Here is an 11,206-nt window from a genome sequence, read left to right as displayed (position 1 = left end):
CATTGACTAAGAACTTATACTTTTAAAATTATATCAAAAATTCAAAAACTTAACCTTAGGTTAAGTTTTCGATGATGATGCTACAACATAGTCCAAGTCTGTTGACCTGAAATGACCTTTGACCTTGACGTTGTGATCTGAAATTCTACTCACATGATTGGGGATACTTGATTACCCTATAGTCAAAGTTTCATTGACTAAGAACTTACACTTTAAAAATTATACCAAAAATTCAAAAACTTAACCTTAGGTTAAGTTTTTGATGTTGACGCCGTCGCCGTCGCCGTCGCCGTCGCCGCCGCCGTCGCCGTCGCCGTCGCCGTCGCCGCCGCCGTCACCGGAAAAGCGGCGCCTATGTCTCGCTTTTTGCTACGCAGGCGAGACAAAAACGAGCGAGAGATAGAGGGGAAGAGGAAGGAGAGGAGGGTATAGGGGTGTGATGCCAGCAAGACTGGAGAAAGAGCAAAAACATAAACCCAATACTTCATAGTAACCAAAAGCAGATGTTTGTCACCCTAACTTTGTGGCTACCATGTACCACCCCATCCATGGAGGAAAAATGGCATCAATCTACCTGTGGAAGTGGAAATGGGGTATAATATGTTCGGGAAGGATGTGAATATGAACCTCATCACACTCACATTACCAACAGGCCTTTCTATGAACTTTCAACCTGGTGAAAACAGTTCCATTTTCATGTATGGGTTTTTTAATACACTAGTATTTCTACACTCGATCTTCAATTGGATAACCTCAAATATTCTTCTGTTATTTGTTTTTTTCAGTTTGTTCCAATGAAAATCAAATGTCGCATTATCACACACAGCAATCCACTGCAGTAAGTAACAAATCTCCAGCAATTACATTTCCTAAACCACCGGTACTAAACCGTTGCATGCCTGTGTTTATCCAATCATAAATCAAATTATAAATCAAATTATGGAACATTCAAAGATTTGTTTAGAGAGCATATCTCTGCCATACATTTCAAATGGGCAGTCAGTCAGTCTGCCACTGTCTGCCTTCTCGGCAGTCCAATCATTATTAAACATGAGTGGTGGTATTTCCTAATGCCTCCATGACCTCGTGTCTCTTTCCAGTTCACATCTTGTCGATAAAACGCCGAAAATAGCAGCGGTAAACCCTGTAACAGTACATGAAAACCATGAAGGTTAATCAATACCCAACATGTCTTCCGCTCTAAAATCCATATTTTGATGGTTTATTAGATCCACTCAAGATGGATTGCCACTACAAAAGAGTTAAGATCCCATCCCCGCCCGCCCGCCCGCTTACCAAACCAAATTTCATTTGGAAGAGTCAAGGGCAGGGGAATCAAATATTTGTTATTTTGGATCAAAACATGATGGAAGGATGGATGCGGAGAGGGCAGATTTGAAGGGTTTTTGTGTCTGGAATTAGTCTGGTTTATGATTGAACTTGATGACCTTCATTCATCCATGGACTTCATTCATCCCAGTAGGTATGTCTTCATCAGCTCGAGATTGCCAAATATCCCGCTATTTCAACTATCCCGATCGCGAATTATCCAGTTAATTTGCGTCTTTCTGAGCCCAAAGTTGCAATTAGCGGGATATTTGGTCGAGATAATCATCCCAAGATATCTTGTGCTAGTTTGCAAAATTTCCCGCTATTTGGTAAAATATCTTGCTATTTGTCCGTTGCGTCCTCACCAGCCCGAAGACTTGCACTATGCACCAACGTTGAGCAAAATATCTCGAGCTAATTTCTTGAGCTCCACTTTAAAACTTCAAGTTTTGAGGTCAAGTTTCGAGCTGATGAAGACGCGATTTGTAACTTGAGGATTATTTCCCAAATCAGTGGGCTATTTGGCAATCTCGAGATGATGATGACAGGCCTAGTGAGGTGCTCTAACTTTGAGAGGAACAAGGGGAGGTAATAACATGGATGATGCTGATGATGATGATACCGCAAGTGGAAAACAACTTTCAGATGCGCATCATACTTTTCTCAAAGTATTTTCTTGACAGGGGATGTAATTTGTGGGCCTGTGACTGGGAAGATGTCTGTCTGCAGGTTCAGAAGAAAAAGTCTTGACATCCTCTCTATTCTTCGCATTCATGATTGGATTATAGGGAAAAAAAAGTATGAAACAGTCTTCTCTTCTCTCATCTCCTCTTCATCTCTCTCTCTCCCCCTCTCTATCTTTCTCTCTCTCTCTCTCTCTCTCTCTCTCTCTCTATTTATCATCTCTCCCTCACCCTCTCTCTTTCCCTCAATTTCTTGCCACCTTTTCTCTCTACCCCCCCCCCCCCTCCCGTTTCTCTCTCTCTCTCTCTATATCCCGCTCTCTTCCCTCTTCCCTATTTATAATATCTCTCTATAATTCAAACAATTCCTTCATGTTATCTTTCTTGCTTTCTCAGTTCCATTTTTTTCTTTCTGCCTCTCTCTCTTTCTCTCTCTCTCTCTCTCTCCCTCTCTCCCCCTCCCTCCCAACCCCTCTCCTATTCATTTATTTCTAGCACTCTGTTACACAGAGGAAGTACTTCCTGCGAGGGTGACTTCTTCAACAAGAGTTCCAGGATGAGAAAGTGACGTCGTCAAGAAGAGAAGATGACGGGAAGGAAGGAAGCCGCTGAAAATGAGAGTGTCACTGACTGACACATTCACCACTCTTACACAAAGTGTGGAGGAAAAATATATTGGTTGTAGCTGTGTCCTAAAAATACCTTCAACTCTTGACATTTCAAAATGGGCCAACCATGAAGTCGAGTTTCAAAACATTTAAGATCTCTGTTGAGTCTTGAGATAATATCAAATTGAGATATGTGGCAAGTGACAGGGTAGTTTGAAGTGGGATGACGACTTAGTTTTTATTTTCTCAATATTTTCCATGAAATATGTATAAAGGCCTACACAAATAGCAATTGCAGTATGTTCTCTTCTTACAACCCTGTATTGCCCTGCTCATGTTCCAATGGAAAATCCATTACTCATTATTCCTTCCTAATTTGAATAAAAATCAATGACAGCAATTCATATCAATCTGTCTGTAACTCTGCACGATCATATTAAAGTGCAATTCTTCTTTTAAGGCTTTATAAGGTATTTTTAGATGTTTCACATTGGTGCATATCGTAATGACTTGTAGAAAAATCACAGCAAAAAGAAGACTTTACTATCAAATCCTCCATCATCACACCAAGGTAGGCAATTGATCGATAATTGTTTCTAATCAAGTTGAATCCTTTCCAGATATATCTCTTAACTAGTTCCCGACAAGCCCTTGCAGATAGTGGCTTTGGAACCCTACCTCCAAGGGCCCACGTAATCACCAACATTCAAGCGTCATGCTGACTTGGTGGTTTTGCTCTACCTAGCAACACCTTTATACCCAAGGATAAAGACCAAATATATATTCTCTGCTAGCGATTGCAATAAATAAGCTTATATCATCTATTTGGAGCCAGAAGGGCATTAAAGATGAAGTTGAGTTCTGGTCATGCGATTGCATTGTGAAAGAAACGGTGTGGAATCGACCAGAAAAGGTTGATCATCTAGCAGAATTTGTGTGTATTGCAAGGGTCTGGAATCATCAAAATGATAAGAAATTGGCCAAGTCTTGGTAAAGTTACAAACACTGTACACAGAAAGATGTATATGGGACTACACGAACACGTGGTGTAAAAAACCTACCCCCCCCCCCCCCCCCTGAGTTTTACGATATACATGACGTATTTAGAATATGAAGGCATTTGAAGAGCCATGCTTTTCAGGGAACATGTCTTATCTGATGTTCTTCCACACTTGCATAATACCGTAAGAATGATAACGCTCACAAATTATTTTTCACCTCTTCCCAGAACTCAACCTTCTCTTTAAGTCATACTTTCTTTTATAAAGAGTTATTTACATCCTTCTGGCTCTACCTAACAGATGATACATTCTGACTTGTCTATTTCAGTAATAACTTGATCAAGAAATACACCATTTTGGTATATCAAATCACATCATAGTGGTTCTGCCTTTTTCTTGATATTGTATTTTCAATAAACTGTCCCAGTTTTCAGAGCCCTGCAAATGAATGAGAATTATATCTATGGCCAACGTAAATGAAATGTACGAAGGATGCATTTCCCCCAAACAATTATAGGGAGAGTTATCGAAGAGTCATTGCAGCATGATATTCAGAAACCATGAGCTCAAGGGGTTTGTGCACAATACCTAGAATCTCCTGAATGGTTATTATTCAAGCACAAAAACACCAAATTGAGAGGATTTTCTTTTCTTTTCTTTTCTCTTCTCTTTCTTTTCTCCTTTTTTCTTTTTTAACAAGAACACCAAATTGAGAGGATTTCCTTTTCTTTTCTCTTTCTTATTCTCCTTTTGTTATTCTTTCAACAATACTAAATTTCAGCTTCCTGAACAAGTCAGGAATTAAGACTTTACAATCACTGTTAAAGGTACAGTTCAAGTTTTTTTAAATAGGAAATTGTTTAATATCAGTCAAAAAGACAATGGTAAGTATCGAGAGTATAATTATGTAAGCTACACAAGTGGTATCAGACATATGGAATTTCTTACAAATTACTCTTGTGGTTAATATGATTTTATTTGAAATATTTTTTATCTGATACATTTTATGAATAGAACTGTAATTATTCTAACAGGGAATTTCCCTTTTCCCTTGATTGTTTTACCTGAAACTTTGGGGATGCTTTCTTAACATATATCTAGAAGCCTATGTGATGAAACAATTCACCCACCATCCTGAAATGATAATATAACACATTCAGTGAAATCAAATCCCCTGTAACATTCTGAAGCAGTAATTCCTTGCTCCTCAAAAGACAAACTGCCCACGGCATTTTAAGGTGTTGCATCGAATAAAAGATTTCTCTTTCATGAAAGTGAAAGCAGTCTCAGCAACAAAGGCAGGGAATAAAATGGAAGAGATTTTGGACCACCTTCCAACAAATCAAGAAATGGCTCTGAATACAAATTATGTAATCAGAGTACTGAACAATACCACTTGTTGGAAGGTTTTAGGGTGCTACAGCTAAATGCATGCCATTTGAGTTTGATGAAAAGGAAGTCTAGACGTATGAATCTCAAGGCTCCGTTTGGTGTGGGCATTTCATTTTGGTACACTCGTAGACATGTAAACTGGAACCAACTTTTGGGTAATCAACATACTTCACATACACTTGTGACGTTGTGTATGAATACTATGGAGGCAGTTGTGATTGTTGGGGGGGGGGGAAGAACCTTGTGAAACATAAATAATTAATTTGGTACAGATTCTACTCCCAACCAATGCTAATTTGTCTCTCCATAGGCTACACAGTGAATCTTGTATTTTTTTATAACCGGCATGTAATCTTTAGAATAACAAAACCTCTTGCTACTAGCGTTAAGTAATACATGCACATCAGTGGAAATATGGAGTTTAAACAATCACATTAACAGGAACTTTTCGAACAAGCATTAACATATTTATCTAGAAATCAATCTGGTTAGCAACAAACAAAAATGAACATGAAAAAAATCAGTGAAAAGGAAATACTTGTCCTACTGAAAGCAATGATGTGATATACGAAGTCACTTTTTTCCATCATTCTAAATAATAACAAAAAGAAGATATTATCTTTTGGCTCTGAATGGCTGTCAGTATATCAATGACAGGAGATAGTGCAGGTCTGCAGGAAGTAATAGATAAAAACCCATCCTGAAAGTAAGCATCTCCAATTAACCGCTCCACAAACCAATTTCCCTTCAGATTAAAATCCCATTTTTCTGTACTTTTTTTCATTTTTCTTCACAAAAAAAAAATTTAAAGGGCAAAAAATGTTACAACTGCATGAAATATAGATTCAAAAGGATACATATAAATAAAACACAAAAAACTGATTAATAAAAATTATAATAAATCATATATTTGGAGCCAGAAGGGCATAAACTCATTTACTGTAACACTCAATTGAGAGTTCTGGCTCTGAACTGATGCATTGTGACTGTGATTATTCTGGATACATAAGAGAATTGATGTCCTACAGTACTAGAATAATGAGTATCATTCTTTCTCAAAGCAAACATATTATGTACTTCAAATTATCTATAATATGTCCCTTAACAAATCTAACTGAAAGAGCTTCCTTCACGGATAACTCGGCACTTCATCCGTGAAATTTAAACCCAGAGGGTGCATTCAAGTACAAAAAGCCCTGCTGTGTTGTTTAAGCCCCTGCTTCACTTGGGTTATTGGGGAAAGAATAGAGTTAATTAGGAGAACTTTTATGTCTTCTCACACTTCCTTCAGTGATCGTTGAACAATGCAGACACTATATTTTTGCAAGTTTGCAAGTTTGGTAATTTACTACACAATTCAAAATCTTATTTGTAAACTGCTTTTAAAATTCTTCTATCAAAAGATCTATTCTCTCTGTTATGTTGTTCCGTTTTCTATTTCTATGGAGTTTCTTGACAATGGAGATGTTTGTCTGATGCCAATGTCATTGATGGTGGTGTTGGTGGTGGAAGTGGTGGTGTTAATTTTGGTAGTGGTGGTGGTGGTGGTGGTGGTGGTGGTGGTGGTGGTGGTGGTGGTGGTGGTGGTGGTGACGGTGGTAGCATGCGTGACCCATTGTATCCTGGAACCGGTTGGTTATGGGAAATATGATAGTTCAAAAGTCAACAAATAAATTAAATCTTTCTTAATACAGTATGATACAAGTTTTGAACTTTGACAAGCTTGTCCTGAAATTCAAAACTGCTCCATGAATAATGAGGTTAAATACTGTTATCATAATCAAGATGGACAGTAAGAAAGACCCTTTAAATACTTTTTTCACAAGATTTATTTATAATACCTGCTTGTAAACAAGATTACACAGAGAGTGCAGAAAGTGTAAATATGGATCAAGACAATGAAAATGATTATGATAATTGATTTTCTTAATGATACTAATTATTATTCATGTTCATTTAGCAGTTATTCTTGGTAATCACTTGTTTACAACTCCATAGAGAACTAAAAAAATAAAAGGTATGATGTCAAAGGTCCCATAATAACCATCCTTCATACTAACTTCATAATCTGTAAAACTTGAAAACTTAAAACACATAAAAATATTTCAATTCTCAGGGTGGAATAAGCATTTCCCCTAATGCATGTGTACATGCCTGTGTTGTAGTATGGTGAATGAACAACAGTGTTATACCTGTTGCGGACGAAAAGAGTGAGTACACAAATTAAAATGGAAAGAGACACAATAACTCTTCATTCACAATTCACTCCCAAAACAGTTTGAGTTTCCGTGCTGCATAGAAAAGAAAGAGACCCATTTCATTGTCAATTGAAGCCTTTGAAAAGTTTTAAAGGGGTGGGACAAATATATGGACTCTTTTTTGTGTGTGTGGATATAATAAGCCTAGTTTTGACTTGCATAGCTGCCGGACATGGAGGGGCTTTTTCTCCATGCTTTGTACCTGATGAAAAGATAAATTAACACGAGAGAGGGGTTTGGGGGGAGCTAGGGGGAGAAGCAGCTCATTTTGTTAGGATGGAAGTTTTTTGTGAATAAAAGCCCACCCATTGATAAAGCCTACATCCTCCTAACACTGCATGTTCAAAGTACACAGGTTATAATGGTACGGTAATGATCTAAATGATAATTAAGATGGCTTTTCTATGGAAAGAGCTACATTATTTGTATGTTAAGAACCAGAAGAGTGTTAACTCTCTCATAGCACACAGTTGATACCAGGACTCCTGGCTTTCAAAAGGACAAAATGAGGAAAAGGGGGTCTGTATATTGAAGCCTTGATAGCGTAGGATTCAGTTTCTTTTTTTATAATCCACAACAACAGGAAAGAAAACCTTTTTTTGTTTGGGGGGGGGGGTTGTACTACACTCCCTTCTCAAACTTTACATCATTCTATTACATTAAAAACATAATAATGCTTTCAAATACTATAGTGTGTTCATTTATCATGATTAGTCCATTCTCTACATTGGCAGAACTATTCACAAGCAAACAAAGATTATGTTCCCCATAGCCTCCCAGGTTGGACAGCTTTCAGCACCCTATTACATCCATCATCTTTTATCTTTCTATTCGGTTGCAGTGGGATTCGGGGGAAAGGCAGAACGGAAATGAAATATTATTCAGGGATTAAGTCAGCCCCCTTTTAATCTTAATCCCCAAACAACTGAGGGATTAGACCTCAGAGTCGGGCCAAATCAAAAGGGGCTGCGGGAAATGCCTCAGACATATATATCAGAGCATTCATCATCGGGTTTTACAGACAAAAATAGTTCATTCCACGGAGTCTAGAGCTAGATTCTAATATTAGCAAATTAAATTCTTGTATTTAAAAAAATTACAAGAGATTTGCTGCCATATTCATACATGGACACATGTATGCCAATAGTAACTCATAATCACTGTCATTGTAAATGTACAATAAACATTATAAAACAATTACAATTATGTAATAAAGACTTCATGTCTTTTCTAAACTAGTTCAACCAGGCATGTACGGTACACCATTAACATAGAAAATCTGATTTTAAATTAAGGTAATCTTCTAATGATGTTTAAGAGGGACATTATGATGACCTCGTTTGGGACATCTTATCTCGGGATTCCTCAATTTCCATTTCCTTAATTATATAACAGCAGTGAGCTAAAAAGTATCACAATCAGTCAATCACAGTTCAAATAACAGATTAAAAAGGCTGAAAGAATTTGCTCTTTCGCTGAAGAAAACAATTTAAGATCTTGCCCTTTACCACAGCAAAAATGTGTAAAGAAAATCACACCTTTGCACTTGTTACCAGTGCAATAGATTAATTACCGGTATATACCAAGGTTATTAGGTTTAGTATCAGGCACACAAGCTAAGCTCTTAATACCTCAGCTGCATGTGTAGAACAAGAACATGTACCATCTTAACATCTTGTCAACCTCAAAGTTAATTAAAGATTTCAACCCAATACAACTGATAACATCATGATAAATTGCTGATGGGTTACGACACTCATTCATTATCTTGTTTTCCAAACTAGGGTTGAATCGAAGAGGTGAAAAACAGAAAAGCTGTATAATACCAATTCAAATTGGTATTATGGATTAGAAATGGATTAGAAATGGACACGGAGAGTGCAGTGCACACATATCATAGCTTTGCAGCTCGCCGAAATAACAAATTAGTACTCCCACACGTGCCTAAGATATTTTTAGCAGCTCTACTCTGCTCTAGCAATATGAAACTGTATGAGAAAACACTCCAGATATCAAACATGGCCTGTTGGCCCGAGCAAACTTCGGCAATAGAATTGGGAGGATAATCCAATGTCCGTCGGCCAGGATCAGACAATCTTGTCGTCGGCATCCTCTTAGGGGTGAAAGTCAGAGAGTTTGCTTTGGGGCATCTTAGCTCGTTCAGGGTCTGGCTTGGAGTTGTCCAATTTGGAACTTCTCGGTGTGTTCTTTAGCAAACTGGTTTGGGATGGGCTATGTAGCCTTTCATGACCTAGGCTCTCTGATACGAATTTTGTTCAGGCCTTGGGGGCCAAGAAAGCTCAACTCTTACTGCATGTATCATAAAGTTTGAATCACAAACTACACTTTTGGAGTAATTTTCTTTAAATATGGCCACCCCCCCCCCCCCCCCCGCCCTCTTTTTTCACCTTGAAAGGACACTGTTCCATTGAATCACTTAATTATTATTTTTATTGAAAGAGAAGGCATGCTCTTCCTATGTATAAAACATAATCTAAGTGTGTTGTGTACACATTACACAAATAACATGATTCTAACTACTTTTTTAAAAATCAGTCTAAGACAATAGCAATAGCCTTGTGGCTCACCTATGTTCAAACATGACAATGATGTATTACATAATCCGAACATAATTCCTATGGGATGTACAATGGGGTATTAAAATTGCTGTTGAGTTGATTTTTCGAAACTACCTTTGATCGTGTTAAACTTAAGTTTGGAAGGATTTGCCACGGCTGGCTATAACATAATTAACTTTAAAATGACTGTAGGATGAACTGTAGATTGAGTGCTAAAGCTCGATTTGCAAGGGGCAGCTATGGTAACCATTCAGGTGAACAAATAACATATCCCTCTGATTGGGGCTGATGTTTGGCAATTGGCCTAATGACCCATAAACTATATATTAAAGCTCCTCTGCACTAGTTTGGCATGGAGGGATTAGACATCCCTGCGATGTCACTGGCAGGTGGTTATCTCATTAAATCAGCTCTCAATTAACATAAGGAAAAGGGCATCATGGGGATCAACGGGTACCACTGAGGCATTGTTGGATGTATAGAGGGCGCTAGTAGCTATATGTAGTGCAGTGGGGCTTAAAGGCCAAGTGTACAGATCTATGTGTGTAAAATACAGAAACATTATGAGTATTCGAGGGGGGTGTATTTTTTCTTTTTCAAATTACATTTGTAAAGTAAATTACTTATAATTAAGAAAAACATAACATGTGGGAAGAAGAAAATTGAAAAAACTTATCAAACAACATTGTACACCTTATTGCGTATCTTGTTTCAAGTCTAGATAAGATGCAAAAAAGTTGACTTACTCCTGCTCTGCTTAAAGTATAACATGTACATGTAGTTATGCTATCCACCTAATGACATAATGACCAACTTAAGGTGTGATTGCGATACAATAATCTCCTAATTGATATATATAGAGTAGTGGGATTACATGTACACTTTATTAACCTTGCAATTCAGCTCTCTAGGTCTGAACGACTTTGGAACAGATAAAGACTGTATAAAGCCGATACATACATGTATACATGTATGTAGTTTTTCTGTGGGCCAAACTTTTTTCAAAGATTAAATATAATCATTTTCTGCTGACAGTCTTTTAAACATTTTCAATGCAATCATCACTTCAGTATTGCATACTTTTGGAAATTTGGTAAACAACTGTTTTCCTCTCATCTTGACCGCTGTTTGCAATGTCTCTCTCTCTCTCTCTCTCTCTCTCTCTCTCTATTTCTCTCTTAGAAACTTTAACTCTTTTATTTTCATCATCATCATCTGACAGCTGGCAATCAAAATAAAGAAAACAAGAAAAATCATTGTTTCAATCAAACATTCCACGTGAAGTGATCCATAAATGCAAGCTCCTGAGATCATAGCTTAGATATTTGCTTACAAATAATCACAACAAATTTTGTT

This window comes from Strongylocentrotus purpuratus, unplaced genomic scaffold (assembly GCF_000002235.5).
Source record: "Strongylocentrotus purpuratus isolate Spur 01 unplaced genomic scaffold, Spur_5.0 spur5_scaffold_8, whole genome shotgun sequence".
Classification (NCBI taxonomy): domain Eukaryota; kingdom Metazoa; phylum Echinodermata; class Echinoidea; order Camarodonta; family Strongylocentrotidae; genus Strongylocentrotus; species Strongylocentrotus purpuratus.
This window is presented reverse-complemented; position numbering follows the sequence as displayed.